Source organism: Plecotus auritus (genome assembly GCF_963455305.1).
Source record: "Plecotus auritus genome assembly, chromosome: 6".
NCBI classification, from domain to species: domain Eukaryota; kingdom Metazoa; phylum Chordata; class Mammalia; order Chiroptera; family Vespertilionidae; genus Plecotus; species Plecotus auritus.
Window position 1 is genome coordinate 83,782,842 of NC_137773.1, and position 25,586 is coordinate 83,808,427.

General features: G+C 47.4%; 1 protein-coding gene across 1 annotated transcript in view; it reads right to left on the reverse strand.

The window, feature by feature from the left end:
• GNG7 (G protein subunit gamma 7) overlaps window positions 1–25,586 on the reverse strand; it is a 131,485-nt gene that overhangs the window by 87,318 nt on the left and 18,581 nt on the right. The window contains exon 2 of the mRNA XM_080677076.1: window positions 6,753–6,810. The gene's annotated coding sequence lies outside the window, so the exon portion shown is untranslated. The remainder of the gene's footprint in view (window positions 1–6,752; window positions 6,811–25,586) is intronic.

Genomic DNA, 25,586 nt, shown 5'->3' on the forward strand with positions numbered 1-25,586 from the left:
ACAGGCAGCGGCACCCGGCAGGCCAGATAAATGTCCTCGGCGGGCCGCATGTGGCCCGCGGGCCGTAGTTTGAGGACGCCTGGTATGGAGTTTCCTCAAAAAACTAAAAATGGAACTCCCATTTGACCCAGTAATCCCACTCCTGGGAATATATCCCAAGAAACTAGAAACACCAATCAGAAAGGATATATGCACCCTATGTTCATAGCAGCACAATTTACCATAGCTAAGATTTGGAAACAGCCTAAGTGCCCATCAGCAGATGAGTGGATTAAAAACCGGTGGTATATCTATACAATGGAATACTACGCTGTGGTAAAAAAGAAGGAATTCTTACCATTTGCAACAGCATGGATGGAACCGGAGAGCATTATGCTAAGTGAAATAAGCCAGTCAGAGAAAGATAAATATCACATGATCTCACTCATTTGTGGAATATAATGAACAACATAAACTGATGAACAAAAACAGATCCAGAGACAGAGAAGCATCGATCAGAACGTCAAACCTCAGGGAAGGTAGAGGAGGGTGGGGGTGAGGGGGAGAGATCAACCAAAGGACTTGTATGCATGCATATAAGCCTAACCAATGGACACAGACACCAGGGGGGTGAGGGCATGAGCTGAGGGGGGGGGGCAATGGGGGAATAAGGACACATATGTAATACCTTAATCAATAAAGAAAAAAAAAGAATCACTGATTTAAACCAATATATGCAAAATATAGTCATTTCCACTCTCGGCTCCATTTCAGGTGCCCAGTACCCGCCCCCCTCCGTGGCTAGTGGCTACCGTTTTGGAAATCGAAGCTCTGGACACTGTGTTCAGCTCAAAACTCAATGTCACCACAATAAAACTAGCACCACAGTAGCCTCGACATCCGAGCCAGGTGACTCTCCAGCTGAACGGCCAGCGCACGCTGTGGACAGGGGGCCCGCGGCGTCCTTGAGAAAGCCCTTGCACTGCACAGCTGCCATGCTGGAGGGGCTCTCGCTTGCTGTTCTCGGAGGCAGGAACCAGCCTGCTGTCCTCCCAACTTCCAAGACAACGACGGGGTCCATCCAGAAGAAACTTAACCACATCCAAAGACAGTGCGAGAGGACCCAGTACGCAGGGTCTCACTGTGCGATCCTGCCCCTGGGGGACACTGGGCCATGTCTGAGGACCCTCACCAGTGGGTCCATGACTCTTGCTAGAATGTCAGCTCTATGAGAGCCAGGCGTCTTGCTTGGGTTGTCCTGGTTACGGTTGTTTCCCTAGAGCAGTGGTAGGCAAACCACGGCTCGCGAGCCACATGCGGCTCTTTGGCTCCTTGAGTGTGGCTCTTCCACAAAATACCACGGCCTGGACGAGTCTATTTTGAAGAAGTGGTGTTAGAAGAAGTTTAAGTTTAAAAAATTTGGCTCTCAAAAGAAATTTCAATCATTGTACTGTTGATATTTGGCTAATGAGTTTGCCGACCACTGCCGACCACTAATGAGTTGACTAATGAGTTTGACTAATGAGTTTGCCGACCACTGCCCTAGAGCCTGGCCCAGGCAGACATTTGGAAATCCTTGCTGAGGGAATGAATAAAATCTCTGAGGGTCACCCTGAACCCAGCCAGGCCGAGCAGTAACCACGCAGGTGATTGTATTCAAAGCTGTAACACACACCCGAGGGTGCCACAGGGGGACACCAGGCAGGTTCCACACGCAGGAGGCCTGAAGGGGCTTCTGAGGGTTGGTGTCTTTAAATGAGTCCCAAAAGGGGCTGCACGGGGCCAGTGCAGAGGTACCACGTGGCCAGAGCTTCAGGTCACTGCAGGACCGTCCTTGGGGGTGCAAAAGCAGCAGTGAGACTGCCATCCCCGACCTTGCCTCTTCGCTTCCCTCGTGAAGCCTTCACTCCAACCACTGGACCATGGTAAGTTTGGGGGAGTACAGACACCCAAAGCCACAGAGCCCACGTTTTCTGCCTCTCCTACACCCACAGATGGGAGTCTCCGTGTCTGCGAGGCAGGGGGCCCCCAGGGCAGGGTGACTATGGGACTCTCGGTGCTGAATCAGAATGTCTCAGGGAACAGGAACAGGTGGTCACAGGGCGCCAAGTGAGGCAAGGGGTGACTGAAGATGTCTGGGTACCCACCTACACCCATATGAATTTCCATCCACGCCTGGCTCAAGGCCCAGTCTGATCCCATGGGCCTTCTCTGCCCCCTAGTGGCTGCCAGAGGGAACGGCAAATGTCACCCAGCTTCAGACGACGCGGGGCAAACCCCATGACCCACTGGCACCTGCAGAAATTCAGAGAATGGGATCAGAGCACTGGCTCTGCCTTCAGGACGGGCAGCAGTGACCCTCACTCAATGACACACCAGCTTGCGGGAGAGGCTGGCTGCTCAGTAATGGGAGACCCTGCTCAGAGTCTTACACCCTTGGACCCTTTATCTGATCTTCTGCTTGTCAAAGACCTTTAATCCGGCCCCTCGGCCCCTGGTGCTGTAGGGAACTGAATGTGAGGATGCCTGTGGATGGCTAACACAGCGCCTGGCAAACACGATGTCCTCAACAAATGACTATTAAAGTTTTTAAAACAATCAGGGAAAGCCTGGCATTACCCACTTTGAGGAGTTTCCTTGGTAATCCCTGCAAGACCCGCTTGTGGGTGCCAGCTCAGCCAATAATTCTGTCTCCCTCCATCAGGGTTCCCCCTTGGCTGCCACAGGGCAGGTAACTCTCCATGGGGCCGTCCTGGGCACTGGGCTCTGAGAGGCACCTCTGGCCCCACCCACTAGATGCCAGGAACCCCCGTTGTGATGACCACAGATGTCCCCAGATTGGCCTACTGCCCTTGAGGGGGCAGAATCACCCTCAGTTGTATGCAAAGGAATCAAAGCCAAAGAAAACGCTTGGAATTTTCAGCTACTCTGTGACGTCCCGTTGACGCATCAGAGTGAAACTCAAGCACCGCTCTGAGCTCGGACTGCTGGAACGTTTTGTCTCCAGATGATGTTCCCAAATCTTCTTCCCTATAAAAGTTCTCATAGCACATGTGGAAATGTAATTAGCGGCCCTTTTCCTCTGTGGTAATGACACAGATTTGGGTCTGTAATAAAGAGGAACAAGTCCCTTTAGACCTCAGGGCCAGACTGTTCAGGGTCCCCAGTTGGCACTGCTGACATCAGGACCTGGTCATTCCCTGTGGGGGACTCTCCTGGGCATGTGGGGTGTTGAGCTAGCATCCCTGGCCCCACCCACCTGATATCAGGAGCACCCCCAATCGTGACAACTACAGATGTCCTCAGACACTGTCCTGTCCCCTGGGGCAGGATCACCCCAGGGAGACCCACAAGTACAGTTGAATTTCCAAAGGCTCAAGGATTTAAGTGCAAAATATGCAATTTGGAGACAATGCAGGTGAACTGTTTTTATATCTTAAAATTGAAGGCCTCCCAGATACAAAGGAGAACACTTGTGTCCGGACACATTTACAGTCCCAGTTCCCTACGGCAGAACCACCACCAGCCAAGTGGGAAGACACACTCAGAAAAATAGTGGCATATGTGACGGGCACCAGACAGCGTCCAAATGGAGAAATATAGCAAGTTCCCACAAATGTGTGCAAAGAGCTCATGCAAATCCATGAGACAAAGAAAGCCCCAACACAGATGCGAGTAGAAAATACAGCCAGGCCACTCACAGCAGAAGCTCCTGAGAGAAAATGCTGAACTCCTGGATAACACGAGACCCAGACACAGCAGCCACGCAAGTGCCCCGGTGGTCAGATTGGTAAAGACATGAAAACTGTATAGTTGGGATGGTAGGAAAAGGGGCCCTGGGAGTAAAAAATGGTACATTTCTGGAGGTCCTTGTGGCTGAAAGTAAAAAATGTAAATGAAAATACCCTGACTTAAACACACACACCACCACCACAAACCTACTTATAGGAACTTATCCCAAATAATAAGCAACCAAGGTTGTACAAAATTTACACAAGGACATTCATCCCAGAGCATTGCAAACAAGGAAAAGAAAATAAACACTCAGAGAAGCCAACCAAGAGGAAACCAGTCAAATCCTATATACTAAAAGGCTAATATGCAAATCGACCAAACGGCCGAACAGCTGGTCGCTATAATGCGAACTGACCACCACAGATGCTCAACACAGGCGCTGCCCCCTGGTGGTCAGTGTGCTCCCACAGTGGGAGCGCCGCTCAGCCAGAAGCTGGGTTCACAGCTGGCGAGCACTAAGCCATTAGTTGGACATCCCCCGAGGGCTCCTGGACTGTGAGAGGATGCAGGCCGGGCTAAGGAACCCCCCCTCCCGATTGCACAAATTTTGTGCACTAAGCCTCTAATCAATTATAAAATAATTTTAAATAAATAAATTATAACTTCTCTATAAGGTAGACTGTTAAGCCAACATCAGGAAAGATGGAAATCTAGCTTTACTGATGAGAAAAAATGCCCATCAAGAAAAATGAGCTCATTAGAGGAAAAAATAATCTACGTATCTAAAATCAGTGTGTGAATGTAATTCACAGAGACTCGGGGAGGACGCTCACCAGATGTCAGCAACGGTCATCACTGGCAGGGTTTTGGGTCACTGCCTTCTCTGTACATGCCTGAATTTCCACTTTCTTTTTACAGGAAGTCAGTGTGACATTGACACTGAAGAGAGCGGATGAGGGAGGCTTGCTGGTCCACGCGCTGCAAAGACCATACACCAGCCATAATCTTGCCCGACAACCTGCACGCAGTTCACCAAACTCCCCTCTGGTCGGCAACTTTGTGAAACAGGAGTTACATTTTACATCTTCTCTGGACCTAGGCTGAGCGTAAACAAGTCGGGCAGACACCAGGCTCCAACTTCCGCTTTTGGTCTCTGGCCTCAGGAACAGCCTCTCTCTCTGGCTTAGCTAAACTATTTATGGTTTTTGTTGTTGTTTTTTTTTGTTTTTTAAATATATTTTACTGATTTTTTACAGAGAGGAAGAGAGAGGGATAGAGAGTTAGAAACATCGATGAGAGAGAGACATCGATCAGCTGCCTCCTGCACACCCCCTACTGGGGATGTGCCCGCAACCCAGGTACATGCCCTTGACCGGAATCGAACCTGGGACCTTTCAGTCCGCAGGCTGACGCTCTATCCACTGAGCCAAACCGGTTAGGGCTAAAATATTTATGTTTTAATGTTACTGAAGTACACTTTACCTTCTGTAAAATTCACTCGTTTGAAGTGCACACCTCAAAAGGTTTTCTAGTGAGTTGGTGGAGTTGTGTGACCGCCCCTGCCACGCAGTGCTGGACCCTTTCCTTCACCCATCAGATTCCGGTGCTCCTTCACACTAACCTCTCCCACCCCAGGCCTGGCAACCACTACAGGTTTGCCTCCTCTAGACATTTCATCTAAATGGAATCGTAATGTGTTGCCTTTGGGGTCTGCCTTCTTTCCCAGCATTTTTTTATACAAATACACACACTGAATGGGAGTAGCCAACATTATAAAGACATCAGATCTCTCTCAAGTTTATCAATAACACAATCCTAATCAAAATGCCATCAGAATTTTTGTTAGTAACCAGAACTTTATTCTAAAGATTGCATGAAAGAGAAAACTCCATGAGAATAGCAAAGACATTTATGAAAAAAGAAGGAGCAAGAAATGGGGCTGGAAACATACCAGAGAATTACAGTAAATACAACAAGCAAGTGGTAGCCCAGAGCACATAGCAGTCTCTAACTAATTTTTATGTTATTTCCTCTTCCCACATTATACAAGCCACTCAAAATCCTTTAGGGAATGAGACCAGTGATAAACAGAGGAGCAGAGAGAACAAGACCTGAGCCTTAGCTTTGCTCCTAACTTGTTAAAAACCTTCCTGGCCCTGGCCGGTGTTGCTCAGTGGGTAGAGTGTCAGCCCGAGCACCAAAGAGTCTTGGGTTTGATTCCCGGTCAACCAAGGGTACATACCTGGGTTGTAGGTTTGATCCCCAGCCCCTGTTGGGGCACATGCAGGAGGCAACGAATCAATATGTCTCTCTCACATTGATGTTTTTTGTCTCTCTCTCTCTCCCCCTCCCCCTTCCTTCCTACTCTCTATAAAAATCATGGGAAAAATATCCTTGGGTGAGAATTAATAACAAAAAAAAAAAGGAACCTTCCTGAAGCCACTGTGGTGTTTCCCAGTCTGCCAGGGTGGGTGATGTGTTTCAGATATTCATCACATCTAGTGACTTAGCACTGTTCCTGTCAATGGTTAAGCTAAGACCGCTGAAAGCAGGCTAGCACATTTGCCCACTTTCTGCCTTGACCCCATCCTGGGGTGCACTGGGACCAGTCCATGTTCCCCTACTACTTCATGGGTGACTGGAGCCCAAGAGCAGAAGACATTCCTCACTCTCGTGTGCTCTTTAAAAAAAAAAAAAATTATTGATCTCAGAGAGGAAGGGAGAGGCAGAGAGAGATAGAAACATCAATGATGAGAAAGAATCATTGATCGGTTGCCTCCTGCACGCCCCCTACTGGGGATTAAGCCCGCAACCTGAGCATGTACCCTGACCAGGAATCCAACTATGACCTCCTGGTTCATAGGTCGACGCTCAACCACACCAGCCAGGCTCCCATGCACTCTTGGCGGAAAGGACAAACCCTCAGAGAAGAGTCAGGCATGCACAGCTGAGGACACATGCTCCAACGGCAAACCAACCTCTTAACTCTAATCCATGAAGTGTGAATGCAGAGAAAAGAAAAACATCATGACACCAACCTGTGTGCAAGGCCGAGCTGTCTTCAGCGCCGAGGTTCCAGGAACCAAAGTCCGCTCCCTGGAAGAAAAACGTAAGACTTTAGTTGGCCATCATGTGGCCAAAAATTTGGGTGTTACTGTGGACATTGGCATTGAAGAGTCATGAGCTCATGAGTAGACAATAGTAAAAAATCATTTTGGGAGTCCTGCCTTTGGGTCACTCTGTCAGGCACTGGGGCAGCACAAATAGGAAGCTTCAGGATGCAGAGAGGGTAGATTTGAGAAGGCAATGAGAGCCCTGGCTGGTGTGGCTCAGTTGGATGGAGTGCCATCCCGTTCATTGAAAGGTTGCCGGTTTGATCCCCAGTCCTGGTACATATGCGAGGCGGCCAATGGATGTTTCTCTCTCACATCGATGTTTCTCTCTCTTCCTTCCTTTATCTCTAAAATCAATAGACATATCCTCAGGTGAGGATTTTTTTTTTTTGAAAGAGAGGTAATTAGAGATTGATGACATTATCCCTAATAAATTTCCAAAATGAAATTAAATGAGAGGATTGGATGTTTACATGCCCTTTTAGAGTTTACAAAAGACATTCACCTGCATCATTTGAACCTCATGGTCCCCAGGGAGGAGGAAGGGGAGACTGAGTCAACCTCTTGCCCTAGGGCAGTGGTCTGCAAACGCATTAGTCAACAGAGCCAAATATCAACAGTACAACGATTGAAATTTCTTTTGAGAGCCGAAAACCGACTTCTGCGCATGGGCCACGAAGTTTCAATCACACTGTACGTGCGCGCCCGCACGTGGTATTTTGTGGAAGAACCACACTCAAGGGGCCAAAGAGCCGCATGTGGCTCGCAAGCCGCAGTTTGCCGACCACTGCCCTAGGGTACCCAGATTTGCCAAAGGAGTTGTAAGAACTAAATGCATTGTGGGGTCATAGATGGGGTCCCGGGGCAGAAAGAGAAGAAACTAGTGAAATCTGAATAGAGTGGAGCTGAGTTCACATGAATGTACCTGTCTGTCTCCTGGCTGTCACAATGACCCATGATTATGGAAGACGTGACCACTGGAAAACTAGGCGATGGATAGAAAGGAACTCGCTGTACTATTGAAACGCTTCTGAAAATCTTAAACCATTCTAAAATAAAAAGTGTACTTAACAAAACAACTCAATGAAAAACTTTAAGTGCTGTTTCCTTTCTCTGAGCTTAGGCTAATTTGCTGTCAGTTAAATGGCCAGGATGGTGAACTGAAATACCCATAATCACCTGCAGATGGCGCCACTGCTCCAGGAATGCCCTAAGCTCTTTGGGATCCTGAAGCTAGAATCTATCCAACAGGATCTGCTCTTCTAGGCTGCAAATTAGGACAAGAACTGCTGGGGCACTGGGGCAAGAGGGGTACCCGGGGGACTTCCTACCAAGCAGCAGTGGATGGAAGAGATGAGAGATGAAAGGGCTGGAACAACATGCCCATGAACTTGGAGGCCAAGACTTGCCTCAGCCTTGCAGGAACTACTAGCTAGTATCTACTAGTATGTATATGATCCTTCAACTTTTTATTTTTGAATCAATTAAAAACTCACAAGAAATTGCAAAGTTAGTAAAAAAGAGTCCCAGTTCCCCAGATGGAAGCTCTTTACACAACTAAGGGACATTATCAAAACCAGGAAACAGTGACTAATTAACTGGGCACCATTTTTCAGACAGTCTTATTGAGATACTAGAGGCCCAGTGCATGAAATTCTTGCATGGGGCGGGGGGGGGGGGGTGTCCCCTCAGCCTAGCCTGCACCATCTCCAATCCAGGACCCCTCAGGGGATGTCTGATGACCCGATCCCTGGCAGTCTGACATCCCTCTCACAATCCAGGACCGCTGGCTCCTAACTGCTCACCTGCCTGCCTGCCTGATCACCCCTAACTGCCCCCCTGCCGGCCTGGTCGCCCCCAACTGTCCCCCTGCTGGCCTGGTCTCTCCCAACTGTCCCCCTGCCGGCGTGGTCTCCCCCAACTGCCCCCCTGCCGGCCTGGTCACCCCCAACTACCCCCCTGCCAACCTGGTCTCCCCCAACTGTCCCCCTGCTGGCCTGGTTGCCCCCAACTGCCATCCCTGCTGGCCTGGTCACCCCATGCAGCCTACTGTTCAGTCGTTTGGTCATCCCTCACTAACTCCCTGCCGGCCTGGTTGCTTCACGCAGCCTGCTGTTCAGTTATTTGGTTGTCTCTCACTAACCCCCCTGCTGGCCTGGTCACCCCATGCATCCTGCTGTTCAGTCATTTGGTCGTCCCTCACTAACACCCCTGCCGGCCTGGTTGCACCATGCAGCCTGCTTGTTCAGTCATTTGGTCGTCCCTCACTAACCCCCCTGCTGGCCTGGTCACCCCACGCATCCTGCTGTTCAGTCGTTTGGTCATCCCTCACTAACTCCCTGCCGGCCTGGTTGCTTCACGCAGCCTGCTGTTCATTCATTTGGTCGTCCCTCACTAACCCCCCTGCCGGCCTGGTTGCACCATGCAGCCTGCTTGTTCAGTCATTTGGTCGTCCCTCACTAACCCCCCTGCCAGCCTTGTCGCCCCACGCAGCCTGTGTTTGGTTGTCCATCTGGTTGTTTCAGTCGTGATGGCCCCTGGCTTTTTATATATTAGGATAATTCTCATGTTACACAATTCACCCATTTGAAGTGCATGATTCAGTGGTTTTTAGTATATTCACAAAGTTGTGCAACCAACACCATAATTAAATTTTAGTGCATTTTCATCACCCTTAAAGGATACCTGTCCCTATCAGCAGTCACTCCCCAGCCCCCGGCAACCACTAACCTACTTCCTGTCTGAGGATGTGCCTGTCCTGGGAATTTCACATAAATGGAATCACACACCGTGTGGCCTTTGGTGTCTGGCTTCTCTCACTGAGCATCATGTTTTCAAGATCTATCCATGTTGTAGCAAGTGTCAGTGCCTCACTGCTTTTCATGGCTGAGTAATAGTCTACTGTGTGGATGGACACATTGTTTATCCATCATCCACTAATGGACATTTAGGCTGTTTCCACCTTTTGGCTGTTGTGAATTGTCCTGCTGCAAACATGGATGTCTTATGAATCATTTTTAAATGGTTTCTCACTCTGCCTCCACATCTACCAACTGCAAATCTCCCTGTCCCCAGGTCCTGCAGACACCAGCTGCTGGCTGTGGTCCTTGAGCCCTTGGACTTGGACTTGAGCAGTGAGGTGACCTCCACCCCTGCTGCCCTTGGCCCAGACCAGCTTGGGCCAGGACAGGGAGCAGCCTGGACAAACACATCCCTGATGCTCTGTCCCCGGGGCCACGAAATGGCAGGCTGTGAGCTCTACCAGCTGGCACCGGGCTGTTCCCATGACCTTCACGGGCTCGCTCACCCAGACAAACCGCTGGACTTTCACTTTCCCATCAGAGTGAATCCCAATCCCCCACCCCCAGAAGGGTCAGCAGTGAAAAGAGGAAGTGGGACCTCTCTGATGGACCTGCTGCAGAATTTGCAGAGCCAGTGAAAAAATGAAACCGTGGGACCCCTGGTTCAAAAATTAGTGCAAATTTCAAGACGGCAACAGCAGGGTGCTCAGGGGCCTGCAAACCCCACACAGACCCTGCCCTTAGGAACTGCCCACGAGGCAGGGCAGATAAACCTCAGACACAAATAACGAACACTCTGGGTAGAAAATCCCAGGTGCTGGGAGGGAGAAATAAATCCTCAAGGAAACCGGCATCATTTACCATGATGATCAAGAACGCCCTTGGGAAGGACTCACGCTTACTCTTGTAGGCAGCACTTCCTACAAACGATGAGCCCCACTGTCCACATCCTTTGTAAAAAATTGAGGTGTAGCCCTGGCTGATTTGGCTCAGTGGATAGAGTGCCAGCCTGCGGACTGAAGGGTCCTGGGTTCAATTCTGGTCAAGGGCACATACCAGGGTTGCGGGCTTAATCCCGTGGGGTGTGCAGAAGGCAGCCAATCAATGATTCTCTCTCATCATTGATGTTTCTCTCTCCCTCTTTCTTCATCTCTGAAATCAATAAAAATATACTTAAAAAATTGAGGTGTAGTTCACATACTATAAAAGTTACCTTTTTAAAGTGTCCGATTCAGTAGCTTTTAGGATATTTACAGAGGGTGCACGCCTCGCACCATATAATCCCAGGACACTGCCACTGCCCCTGGAGAGACCCTGTGCCCATCAGCATCATATGGTTCAAAGTTGAGTCTCCCAAGAGAGACAAGATCCCAAATGGCAGGATCTCATATGTTTTGCTTGCATGGCGGTTCCAGTAGCTTTCACCGAGCCTGCCCTCAGGAGGGGCTCAGAAATTCCTCGGACTATGTGCCATCCAGTCGGCGCTAAGGGAACAGCCTGTGCTAAGGGAACAGCCTGTGGAGCAGGAGGAGACCAGGCCGAGCCTAGACTTGGGTGAGGTTGGGCCCCTTCCTGCCTGGAACCTGGCCTGAAATGGCCCTGACACTTGGGAACCCCACTGCATTCCTATAGGCCGGGCACAGGGCACGGTGAGCGCAGGCTTGGCTTCCAGCCAGCCGGTGATGCTGGCTAGTTCTCAGCTGCAGACTTCAGCTATGTCATCTGTCACCTTGAAAAGGGAAGACAAAAACTACAATCTCAAACCAAGAGTACTTGAGGTTCTTCCTTCGTTAATTTCCTGATAATTAATTTCTGTTTTCCTTATAATTCAGAAAGGATTCAATAGATTTGTCAGATTGTCAGCTAGTGTGTCCAAGCACTGGGTGGTGGGCAGGGGCACAGGTGACCGGGTCCTGAGTTCCCAAACCTGGATGTCCGAAACTGCCAAAAATAGGGCTGTGAAATTGGCTTAGGGGGATCCCTGATAAAGCAACACAGGCCTGGAGGCATCTGATTGCTCTGGACCCTTTAGAATCCATCACCAGTAAGGAGCTGAGGAACCAGCCACCACTGACCCAGGATGTCAAATCTAGGCAGGAAGCCAGCAAATCACAACCTATTTCTCTAGATCAGAGCTACCAGAACTTTTTTAAAAATATGTTTTATTGATTTCAGAGAGGAAGGGAGAGGGAGAGAGAAATAGAAACATCAATGATGACAGAGAATCATTGATTGGCTGCTTCCTGCATGCCCCACACTGGGGATCGAGCCCACAACCCGGGCATGTGCCCTGATTGGGACCGTGACTTTCTGGTTTATAGGTCAACACTCAACCACTGAGCCATGCCAGCCAAGCGCTACCAGAACTTTTTCAAAGGGTTTGCACAACCAACATCTTGTATGCAAATGCTGCCCTCCCTCCCTTTAGAATCCCTCTCCTCAGGCTTACATTTGGGGCAGCTGTTCTCATTGGGGCCGTCCTGGACACTGTGGGGTGCTGCAGCATTCCTGGCCCACCCGGCTAATGCCCGGGCTCCCGAGATCATTAGGACCTTAGATGTCCCCAAATGCTGCCCAGTGTACCCTGTCGGGAGGAGGGAAAAACACTGCACTACAGCTTCCTGAGCTGCTGTCTTATCTTGAAGGGTAAATCCCTTTTGGGGCAGGACCCTGTTATTAATCTCATGGGCTGCGGAAGGGGTGGGGCAAAAGGGTACTCATGGAGAACTGGGGGGCAGGGGGGCCTGTGGGCTGCCAAAGTGGGATGGAATGGGCTTTAACCCATCAATCCTGAAGCCAGGGGCCCCTGGGTAGATTCTGAGGCACACCTGAGCCCCAGGTTTGATCCCACCCTCATGGAGCAGCAAAAAAGGGACACACCGTCCCTGTCATTCCTGTCAGATATTAACACCTATAAATTGTGTGCTCTCGCCCTGGCCAGTGTGGCTCAGTTGGTTGAGCATCAAGAGGTTGCTGGTTCGATTCCCAGTCAGGGGTAAGGGCACATGCTAGGGTTGCAGGCTTGATCCCCAGTAGGGAGTGCGCAGGAAGGCGGCAGCCAATCCATGTTTTTCTCTCACACATTGATGTTTCTCTCCCTCACACTCTCTTCCTCCCTCTCTCTCTAAAATCAATTTAAAAACATATTTAAAAGTTGTGTATTCTCTATAGGGTGAGTTTGGTTCTTTGGGGCAGCGGGACGGATGAGGATATCACAATGGTGCTGGCCCTCCAGGAGCCCCAGCGTATGACAGACACACAGTATGTCGGTGTTATGAGAATTTCCTACAGGGTGGCTCATAAACACTGGTTTCTTCTGAGGAAGAAAAGCAGCATTCCACACTAATTATATGGCAGGAGTCGTTTGGGAAAGACGACGGCACCACATGGCACTGTGGGTCAGGCAGAAGCGTGTGAGTGCTGGCATGGCACCTCATGGCTGCGTGTTTACGTCCCGTGGCTCCATTTTCTCCGCTGAGAAAGAGCAAAGACCATCTACTTGGGGGTTGAGAAAAAGACTGAAATTTGAACACGAATGCAAATCTCACCACACACAGAAAGTGCTCTGTGAGAAGCACTCCTGTAACCCAGAACAAAAGATAGAAATAAACTGTTTACTGCCTGCCTGGTCCCATGACCTCACTTACTGGTGGTCACACCTTTGTCTCATCCCCTCCCCTGTAGTGTTGGTGGGGACAGTGACTCTGGCAAAGGTGAGGGGGCATTACTTCTGATATTACACTGCACAAGACTGTGACCTTCGCCTAGCTAACAGACTCAACTGCTGTCTCAGCCTGCATGCTGTGACGAAGCAATCAGCAACACAGGCAAAGTCCATGTGGCCTCCATCCAGTAGTCAGAGAAGAACTAAGGACCAGAGAAACTGAATCCAGCCAACAGCCACAATGCTGGGAATTGGCAACTTCTACCACTGAGTTTTCTAATGAGACCCCAGCCCTGGCTGACACCTTAACTGTAACCAGTGAGAGACCCTGAGCAGAGGACCCAGCTAAACCAACACCTTATTCCTGACCCACAGACCCTGTGAGATACGAAATGTGTTGTTTTAAGCCACTACATTTGGGATAATTTGTTATGCAGCATTAGCTAACTAATAACATAATGCGAGATTTTTTTAAAGGAATCCTCAAAAAATATGGAACACTGGGGCGTGCAGGAGGAAGCCGATCAATGATTCTCTCTCATCATTGCATCATTGATGTTTCTATCTCTCCCTCTCCTTTCCTCTCTGAAGTCAATAAAAATACATTTTTTTAAAAGTCCCAATACTTACTGAACACATATGTACCAGTCTCTGTGCTAAATGTTTCATACACACACACACACACACACACACACATATATATACATTTAGTTATAATAACTATTGTAATTCACTTCTTTGTTAATCCTCACCAGAGGGTATTTTTTCCATTGATTCTTAGAGTGGAAGGGAGGGGAGGAGAGAAAGAGAGAGAGAAAAACATCGATGTGAGAGAGACATATCAATTGGTTGCCTCCTGCACACACTCTGGGGGATGGGACAGGTACATGCCCTTGACCGGTAATTGAACCCAAGACCCTTTAGTGTGTGGGCTGACGCTCTAACCACTGAGCATGCAAGCAAAGGCACAATTCATTTCTTTTTTAAATATGTTTTTATTGATTTTAGAGAGAGAGGAAGGGAGAGGAACATAGAGATTGCAACATCAGTCGGCTGTCTCCCACATGCCCCCTACTGGGGACTGAGCCCACAACCAGGGCATGTGCCCTGACCGGGAATTGAACCAGGGACCTCTTGGTTCATGGGTTGACGCTCAACCACTGAGCCATACTGAGCATTCAAAATTGCTCAAGGTATGTGCAAGCACAGCCAGGACTTGAAGCCACGCCAGAGAGGCCCCAGGCATGAATTCCTAATTATTTCCCAATTCTGGGCCCAGCAGATAACAAATGTTAGATAAAGGTAAGAGGATGAACTAAAGCGGCAGGGGTGGGGGGCTAGCTCTGGTTGTGGGCCAAATCCGGGCCACTGCTTGCTTTTGTAAATAAAGTTTTATTGGCATAAAGCCTTCCCTCATCATTTACATGTTCTTTTTACACAATAGAAGAGTTGAGTAGTAGTGACAAAGAGCATTCAGCCTGCAGAGACAAATATTTACACTCTGGCCTTTACAGAAAGAGTTTGATGATCCATGAACTGGAGTCAGATTCCAGAGGGCTTCCTGTGCTACCAAAAGAGAAATCCTAGTTTTCTGAGCAGAGAATAACATTGCAAACACAACGATGGTGGCTTTCATGTGCTGGAACCCTCTGGTGGAAGGTCCCAAACATGAAGCAGGGTCACAATAATTGCTAAGTAATGGTCTTCAAAATTATAATTGCACTTGTAATATATATCAACATATATAATTGCACATATACATCAACATTGGCTCATCAGTTTTAACAAGCCAATGCAAGACGGTAATAACGGGGAAATGTGTGCGTGCGTGTGTGTGTGTGTGTGTGTGTGTGTGCGCGCGCGCGCTCGCGCAGGAGGAGTGTGGAAATATGGGACTCTCTGTTAATATCTGTTCAACTTTTCTATAAACCTAAAACTACTTTAAAAAGTAGTCTATTTGCCCTAGTTGGTTTGGCTTAGTGGATACCACGTTGGCCTGTGGACCTAAGGGTCCTGGGCTTGATTCCAGTCAAGGGAATGTACCTTGGTTGCAGGCTCGATCCCTGCAACCAATCAATGTGTCTCTCTCACATTGATGTTTTTCTCTCTGTCTCTCCCCTTTACTTTCACTCTCTCTAAAAAAATCAATAGGGAAAAAATATCCTCGGGTGAGGATTAACAAAATAAAGAAATAAAAAGTAGTTTATTAAAAGAGGGCCTTGAACAGATAAATTAGGAGTTACATCAAGAACTAAGAGGAAAGAGGGAGGGAGCCCATCTTAGGCCAGATGATTGCTAAGCACTCACATTTTACCAGCTGATTTCTTCAACAGCTGTGATGAGAAAGAGCTAGAGAGAAGCTAGGTCAGTCCTGGCCAAATGGATATCCTCCCTTTTCCTCCAAGCCCCTGCCCGTGTCATAACAATATAGTATGGGAGGATCAAAATCTCCTAACCACTCAGGCCTGGACTGACACCAGAGCCATGTCAGTTCCAGGAACCACGGGGGCCCCAGGGGCATATCAGAGAAAAGCCCCAGTAGAATCATCCCACACACCCTCCTGTGGATGACTGCCCAGTCCCATTTGGCCAATGGAAAGCATCTGCTGGGCAGTGAGGAGCTGCCTTCTGTAAGGTGCAGAGCAGGAGACAACCTCTTCACTCTCCCCTTACTGATGAGGCTCTGTGCAATCCAGCCTGAGGCTCAACCTGTTCCTCCTGCCATTCCTAGTTAGGGAGATTCAATTCCTCTCACCTCCTGGCGTGAAGCTCTCGCGAGGCCCCTCTTCCTCCTTGTGCCCCAACACCACGTGGAAAGGAGACACTGGACACATATCTCTCATCCACCCACCCCGTGACTGTCCTCCAAACTTTGAGAAGAATAAAAAACAGCTAGGTGGACAAAAGGCATCCCAAAGATGGTTCCAGAAACTGCAATTCTATCCAGGATGCCCTGGGAATGGCCTGCACTCAAAATACCAACAACTGCCATTTCTTGGTGAAATCACTAAATCCATCGCTTCACATAGCATTTCTTGGCGATGGCAGGTGGTATGCTTTTCTTTCTTTAGGAACATTTGACAAATAAACTAATGTCACATTTGACTATTTTCAGAGCTAGTTCCTTGCCAGTCTCCTATGACCCATCTCCTGGTATTCATGCTCTTGTGTGGCCTCATCCCACACTGTATCACAGTTGGTCTGTGTGACATTTGCATGTGGCAGAAGAGATAGCACATCACTTCTGCGACCAAGTCGTGACTTCCTCCTCACTCTCTCTGGGGAAACCAGCTACCACATTGTGAGGATGGTCAAGCAGTGCTGTGGAGGGGTCCGTGTGGAGAGGAGATGAGACCTCCCAGCAACAACTGCATCAGGAAGCCACCCTGAAGTGGCTCCTCCAGCCCCAGGTGAGCCTTCAGACAAGGCAGGAGTTGCTGACACGTGTTCTGAAACCTCCCTAGAGTCTCTGAGCCCAAGCCTCCCAGTTAAGCTGCTTCCAAACTCCTGACCCATAGAAGCTGTGGGGTAATAAAAGTTTTGGGGCATTTGTTACATAGCAATAGACAACTGATACATCAACATCTGCACTGATTCACCTGGCATCTCCATGTAGACATTTAGTCAGCGATTCCATTTTTCTAATGTCAAGCACTGAATAGCAATGTCATTTTCATTTTTCTGTTTTCTCAACCTCTACTGCCCTAATAACCTGGAGAGACACAGAGCCCAGTGGGACTGGTAAACTCAATGAGAGGAGAGTTGTAGAACAACTAGGGCAAGAAAGTGAAGCCTTTGGGATTTCACAAATTATCAAGACTTCAATGCCAGCACCAAGTTACTGAAACTGAATAAATCCATGGCCTCTATCACCTTTCCCCTAAAGTAAGGTTCTTCCCCGTGGCACTGCAGCCATGGGGACCAGGCACTCTATGTGTGTGTGTGTGTATGTGGCGGGGGGTCTTCAGGCACTGGGGTGTACTGAACAGCATACCTGAATCCCCACCCACTTGATCCCTAGTCCTGACAACCACAGATGTCCCCAAACATGCCCTAGTGTCCTCTGGAGGCAAGAGCACCCTGGATGAGAACCCTTGCTCTAAGCAGGCCCTTCATGACAGGGACTGCCAGGGACCCAGCAACAGGCAGCTCTCCCCCACCCAGGTTGCAGATCCTGCCTCTGAGATCTGAGTGGGTGAACTAGGACATATGAACCCCTCCCTTCCCACACTGCCATCCCACCCGCACGTGGCAGGAGTGCCTCATCTCGCTGGAGCTGGATATGGAAACAGCGCTGGCTTTTATGCACTCACTGCAGCTATTACCTCAGCCTTCACTCATCACCACAGTAACCATCTAAATATGTCACCCTGACTAGCTCTGACTGCAGATGAAGGGGGAGGAGAGCCTGGGGACTAGGGAAGGCACCTGGGGGCCAGGGCAGTGACACCCTGCTCCAACACCACTAGGCTGATTGCGGGCTTGGCCAGGACTCAGACAGGGAAAATGGGCACAGTGATCTTGACCCCAGGGGTTAAAGGTCTCTGGAGGCCGAGTAGGACAATGCTCTTGGTGCCTTATAGGCTGGCCTGACTCTCCTCTAGTAATATGGGGGGTTTGGGGAGGTTGTTCCTCTGGTTTACATGGTCTGACCATTGGGATTTGTTCTGGTGTCGTCTATGAGCAGGGATTGGCCTCAATTTTTTCCCAAATAATTAATGCAGGATCTCTCCCCTTGGCATTGCTGACACTGGGGCCGGGTCATTCTCTTGGAGCCCATTCTGAGCACTGTGGGGTATTGAGCAGCATCCCTAACCCCCGTCCACTCCATGCCAGGGGCACCCCATGTGACAACTACAGATGTCCCCAGATATCACCCAGGTCCCTGGGGACAAGATTACCTCACCATGCTAGGCAGTATCCCCCACCATCTGAGACTGTGAAGGGACAGGTGACTAATTGGGAAGAGGAACAATTTTGGACAATAAAAAAAGAAAATATGAAGGAAAACAGATCTCTCTCTTCATTCCCAATTAAAACAGCTACACTGAATCCCAAGGAGGGGCTGGGTGCGGACATATATTCTTGTACCTGAAAGGGAGCACGGTGGTGTACTGTCTGTCCCATCTTCACGATTCCTCCCTCCTCCATCCCTCAGTTTCCAAATCTGTAGCATGGAGAGGGTGGCAGCACCTCCCACACAAGTTTGTTTTCTGGATTTAAAGGAAAATCTACAAAATGCTTAAATCAGTGCCTGAGATACTGTTAATAGCACATCATTGTTTTATTGTTAGGACTTTGTCATATATTATATATTAACTTTTATAGTAGAACTTCTTTATTGTATTAGAACTTCCATGACCTGCTTTATTCACAAGATCGAGGCCCAGCAATGTGTTTCAATGAAGGGCCAGCCAGTAAATATTTTTGGCTGTGCAAGTTACACAGTCCTGTCCCTACAATTCAACAGGGCTGTCGTAGACAAATGGGTGTGGCCATGTGCCAATAAAACTTTATTTACAAAACTAGGTAGCCTGGATTCAGCTCCTAGTGGGCTGAAGTTTGCGATCTATAAAAAATGGCAATATTTTAGCCACAAATGCTCATATCCAGGACCTGTGCAGACAGACATTCCACTCTCTCATCCTGAAATTAGATCCCAGGTCATAGGGATCAGTGGTTGAGCATTGACCTATGAACCAGAAGGTCACAGGTCACAGTTCAATTCCTGGTCAGGGGACATGCCCATTTCAGACTCAGTCCCCAGTAGGGGGTATGCAGGAGGAAGCCAACTAATAATTCTCTCTCATCATTGATGTTTCTATCTCTCTCCCTTCCTCTCTGAAATCAATAAAATATATATAAATACATATAGTATAAAGAGAGCTGTTGCTTCCCCATCCCCTTGAAAAATCCGTCGCCTGTCTTTGTCAGTAAATACCTCATCTCTATCAACCATCTAGAAAACTCTAACTACAAAGGGCATCCAAAATATCTAAATTTGTCACCACTAAATCAACCAACAGCCAGGTGGGTGAAGATGGGGAGAAAAGGGAACCTCATGCACTGTTGGTGGGATTGCCAATTGGTGCAGCCACTATGGGAAACAGCATGAAGGTTCCTCAGACAACTAAAATTAGAGCTGACACACATCTACCAAGTATATTTCTGGATATTTACCCAAAGAAAAAACATTACTTCAAAAAGATATATGAACCCCTATGTTCACTGCAGCATTATTTACAATAGCCAAGATATGCTTAAAAGCAACATAGGTGTCCATCAACAGCTGATGTGAGCCCTGGCCGGATGGCTCAGTTGGTTGGAGAGTCATCCTGTAGACCAAAAGGTTGCAGGTTTGATTCCTGGTCAGGGCACATACCTAGGTTTCAGGTTCAATCGCTGTTGAGGGCACATACCGGAGGCAACCGGTATGTGCCCTCTCTCACATTGATGTTTCTCTGCTTCTCTAAAAATCAATAAAAACATATCCTTGGGTGAGGATTTAAAAATAATAATAAAAATAAAAGATGTGCCCTAGCCGATTTGGCTCAGTGGATAGAGCATCAGCCTGCGGACTGAAGGGTCCCAGGTTTGATTCCGGTCAAGGGTATATGCCTGGGTTGCGGGCTTGAACCCCAATAGGGGGTGTGCAGGAGGAAGCCAATCAATGATTCTCTTTCATCATTGATGTTTCTATCTCTCTCTCCCTCTCCCTTCCTCTCTGAAATCAATAAAAATATGTTAATAAATAAAAGATGTGATACACATACACAATGGAATATTACTCAACCATAAAAAAGATAAAATCTTGCCGAAACCGGTTTGGCTCAGTGGATAGAGCGTCGGCCTGCGGACTGAGGGGTCCCGGGTTCGATTCCGGTCAAGGGCATGTACCTTGGTTGCGGGCACATCCCAGTGGGAGGTGTGCAGGAGGCGGCTGATCAATGTTTCTCTCTCATCAATGATTCTAGCTCTCTATCCCTCTCCCTTCCTCTCTGTAAAATATCAATAAAATATATTTTTAAAAAAAGATAAAATCTTACCCACTTGCAATAACATGGATGGACCTAGAGGACATTATGCTAAAGTGGAATAAGTCAGACAGAGAAGGACAAAGACCATGATTTCACTTACGTGTGGAATGTAAAAAACAAAATAAATGAAAATACAAAATAGAAACAGTCTCATAGATACAGAGAACCAGCTGATGGTTGCCGAAGAAGAGGGTGCAAGGGGATGGAAATAAAGAAAAATAAATAAATAACAAAATACCTAAATTGGCTGAACAAAATTTTCATATCATTCTAGATAGGAGTTTCCCATCTGCAAAATCGCCACAGGTCAGGTCCCCTTATCACCCATCCCTAGAGTAAGAACTGGTTTCTGCATATGGAAAATTTGAGAAACCATCACAGCCCAGAGGGGCCTGAGGAGACACAAGAAACGCCATGTGGGGTCCTGGGTAAAGTCCTGGGGCAGAAAAGGGGCATTAGGGGAAAACGATGGAAATCTGAATAAAGCATAGATGTTGGTTAATAAGATCGCACCAATATTGGTTTATTTGTTTGACAAATGTACCAGAGTGATGTATGATGTTAACAATAGTGGGGACTGGGTGCGGAATGTATGGGAACTCTATACTGTCTTCCCAATTTTTCTGTGACTCTAAAGCAATTCTAAAATAAAAGTTTATTTTTAAAAAAAAGCAAAGAAGGGAGCGCCAACAGGCAATTAGTTTTGTAAGCTAGAGAATGCTTTAAAGTATGATTGAGGGAACATGAAGTCCCTGTGACAGCATCTAATAATGACAGCATTATATAACCCAGGAAAGAAAGGCACTAATAACAGGATATGCTAATGAGCGGGGAAGTTTGCTCTTATGAAAGGAAGGAGGAGGGGGAGAAAAGACAGGTGGCTGAGTGGTTCCTGCACCAGCCATGGTGGCTGAGACCCTTGCTGCTGGAGGAAGCCTCGGGACACCCAGACAGATCTGGACAATGGGGTGCATCCACTCAGGAGGCCGTGGCGCCTGGTGGCACTCAACCAATGCCTGCCAAGTGTGCAGCCAGCGCACAAGCTGGGAAGGAGGAGGGCCAGGCTGATCTGTAAGAGACAAGAGGCCAAATCCGGCCAACCATGTACGTTTGTACATAAAGTTTTATTGAAACACAGCCATGCCTATTCACTTAAATACTGTCTATGGCACGTTCATGCTTACAAAGGCAGAACTGAGTAGCAGTGACAGGGTGTGTCTGGCCCGCAAAGCTGAAAATATTTACTCTCTGGCCCTGACAGAAATTTGTGGACTCCTCATAAAGAGAGATCAACATCACCACCTCAGGCCCTGCAGGGTTTTCTTTTCAGACTCAGTCTGGGTGCTCAGTGAATATTTTACTGAAGGAATGAAGACAACACAGGCAGCCTCCCTGGGAGCGAAACAAACTTAGCCTGTTCCCCCTGGTTCTGGTAAAGGAGGCTCACCTTGGGGTCCCCTACTCAGCCAGGCTGGGTGGTCTGCCCTTCCCCACCCACGAAGGGCCACCCCAGCCTTTCAGATGGGCTGACAGCACAGCATCCCATCTGCCTTTGAGGCCCCGGTGCTGTGTGGGCAGTGCTGTCAGCGAGGCCCGCTCTCCCGTGGGATGGAGCGGGGGCTTCTGCTCTGAGCTCTGCTGCTCTGGGAACCACGCTCACCTGACTCTGCAAGGTCAGCCCTGCAGCCTCCGGAGGGTAAAACGTGCTGAGCAGGCCAGGCCCTGCTGCACCAGCTCATCTTCCCAGAGCCCAGTGGCCTTGGCACAGCTGTGGGTCCTGATGTTGAAACTCACAGAATATTCTTTTTTTCAGTTAATTTTATTGGGGTGACATTGGTTAAGATCATATAGGTTTCAAGTGTACATTTCCATGATACATAATCTATATACTGCATTGTGTGCCCACCACCCAAAGTCAAATCGTCTCCCATCACCATATACTAGTATTTGGCCCCCTTTACCCGTTACTACTCCAACCCCCTTCCCTCTGGTAACCACCATACTGTTGTCTGTGTCTATGCCGTTTCCATTTTATGGCCCACATATGAGTGAAATCATATGATTCTTAGCTTTTTCTGACTTATTTCGCTTAGCATAATATTCTCAAGGTCCATCCATGTTGCCACAAATGGCAGTATTTCATCTTTTCTTATGGCGGAGTAGTATTTCATTGTATCTATGTCCCACATCTTTATCCAGTCTTCTATTGAAAGATACTTTGGTTGTCTCAATGTCTTGGCCACTGTGAACAATGCTACAATGAATATAGGGGTGCATATATCTTTGCAAATAAATGTTTTTGAGTTTTTTGGGCAGATACCCAGGGGAGGGATTGCTGGGTCATATGGTAACTCTATTCTTAATTTTTTTAGGAAACTTCATATTGTTTTTCATAGTGGCTGTACCAGCTTATATTTCTATCAGCAGTGAATGAGGAATCCTTTTAAGTATATATATATATATATATATATATATATATATATATATATATATATTATTGATTTCAGAGAGGAAGGGAGAGGAGAGATAGAAACATCAATGATGAGAAGAATAATTGATCGGCTGCCTCCTGCACGCCCCCACTGAGGATCGAGTCCACAACCTGGGCATGTGCCCTGACCGGTAATTGAACTGTGACCTCCTGGTCCATAGATGATGCTCAACCACTAAGCCATGCCAGCCAAGCAAGGGTCCCTATATCTCCACAGCCTCTCCAACACTTATTATCTATCTTGTTGATAATAGCCATTCTAACAAATTATAAACTGTATTGCCATAACACACTAACAGGTGCGAGGTGATATCTCATTGTAGTTTTGATTTGCATTTCCCTAACAGCTTTCCTAAAAGATGTGAAGTTAAACATCTTTTCATATATGTTGGCCATATGTATGTCTTCTGGGGAGAGGTGTCTGTTCAGGTCCTCTGCCCATTTTTCAATTGGATTGTTTGTTTGGTGTTGAGTTGTATGAATACTTTATTTTCTTTATATTAACCCCTTGTCGGACCTATTACTTGCAAATATAATTTCTTATTCAGTTGGGTGCCTTTTGTTTTGTTGATGGTTTCTTTTGCTGTGCAGAAGCGTTTTTAGTTTGATATAGTCCCAGTCATTTATTTTTGCCTTTACTTTCCTTGCCTTTGGGTTCAAAGTCATAAAATGTTCACTAAAATAAGGTCCATAAGTTTAGTACCTATGTTTTCTTCTATGTAATTTATTGTTTCCGATATTATATTTAGGTCTTTGATCATTTTGAATTAATTTTTGTACATGAGGGCAAACTGCAATCTAGTTTTATTCATTTGCATGTGGCTTTCCAATTCTCCCACCACCATTAATTGAAGAGACTTTTTCTTTTTTCTTTTCTTTTTTTAATATGGACCGCTTCACGAATTTGCGTGTCATTCCTGTGCAGGGGCCATGCTAATCTTCTCTGTATCGTTCCAATTTTAGTATATGTGCTGCCGAAGCGAGCACCTTTCTTTTCTTTATTGTGTGTTTTTGGTTCCTTTGTCAAAAGTTATTTGCCCACATATATGTAGTCTTATTTCTGTGCTCTCAATTCTGTTCCATTGGCATGTGTGTCTGTTTTTCTGCCAATACCATGCTGTTTTGATTATTGTAGCTCTATAGTACAATTTAAGGTCAAGTAGTGTGATACCTCTGGCTTCATTTCTCTTTTCATTGCTTTAGCTATTCAGGGTCTTTTGTAGTTCCACACAATTCTGATTATTATTTTTTTTTTAATGACAGAATATTCTTTCCTCTGCAGGTCACCTTAGTCCATGCTTTCTCCCCCAGGAACTGCTGACCTTGGGACCAGGTCATTCTCGGTGTGGGGCTGTCCTGGGCATTTAAGGGATTGAGCAGCTTCCCAGCCCCTTCCCAGCATCCCTAGATGCCTGTGGCTCTGAGCGTCACATGGCCACCCATGTCCTTCACACTAACCATAAAATGCTCCCAGGTGACTTGTGCTCACCTGCATTCCAACATGTTTTTCTGATTTGCAGCTTGGAATGAGCTCTGCACAGGAATTCTCCCCCTTGAGGGCCGAGGAGGTGAGTGCTGAGCTCTGGTGCCCGTTCCGGGATCATGAGTTTGAGGTGGGCCCCAGGGCAGGCAGATGACAGCAGTGTGGGGCCCTGGAGAGACTACACCTGGCTCATTGGAAAGGAACACTGCTCCAGGGCCAGCTCTGCCACCACGCAGGAGGTGGCCTCGTGTCATCAGCAACTCCAATTATCCTGCGAGTTTTTATTGTACAATCTCCTAATTTTTAAATGTTGGCAATAAAAAGAGGACATCAGGGAAAAGCTAGTGAAATCTGAATAAAGTGTGGGCTTTTTTTTTTAAGTTCATCACAATGCATTGATATTGGCTCATTAATATGACCTATGTACCACACTAATGTTAATAATGGGGGAAACTGGGTGTGGGGTAGATGGGAGCTCTGTACTATCTTTGTAACTTTCCTATAAATCCAAAACTTCTCCAAGATAAATATATTTTAAAGAAAAGTTTGCAAATTATAAACTGTATTGCCATAACACACTGCAGGATGTTCATAATTTCCTTATAATTTGCTGTTAAAAAGTCTTAATTGGTCTTCCAAATTCAATGGCCTTGTTCTCAAAAGTGACCATCAGCCTTAACCGGTTTGGCTCAGTGGATAGAGCATTGGCCTGTAAACTGAAGGGTCCCAGGTTCAATTCCGGCCAAGGGCATGTACCTGGGTTGTGGGCTCGATCCCCAGTAGGGGTCATGCAGGAGGCAACTGATTGAAGCTTCTCTCTCATCATTGTTTCTAACTCTATATCCCTCTCCCTCCCTCTCTGTAAAAATAAATAAATATATATTATTTTAAAAAGTGACCATCAAATAAATATAAATATATAGTCATGACATATTTTTTAGAAGTTAAAAAACTGCTGGGTTGGTCAAGCTCCAAGGCCTGTGGACAGGATTTAGTGTATGAGCCACCAGACCCAGGTAGGAGAGCAATTCATGTTCATGTTCACCATCCAATGTCTGCTCTGTGAAGGTCAAGTCCACGAGGAGCTCAGTGTTAGGAATCTGCTTCCCAGCAGGCAGCAGTGCAGTCGCATGCAGTCAATGAACAGGCCACCTCATCTGCTACCCCACAGAAGGACCCTGTGTACCCCAAAAAGCAAGCACCATACAAAATGCCTCCACATATAACTTACTGGGTGCTGGCCACAGCTTTTCTAGAAAAGCAAACTTAAAGCTTTTAACATT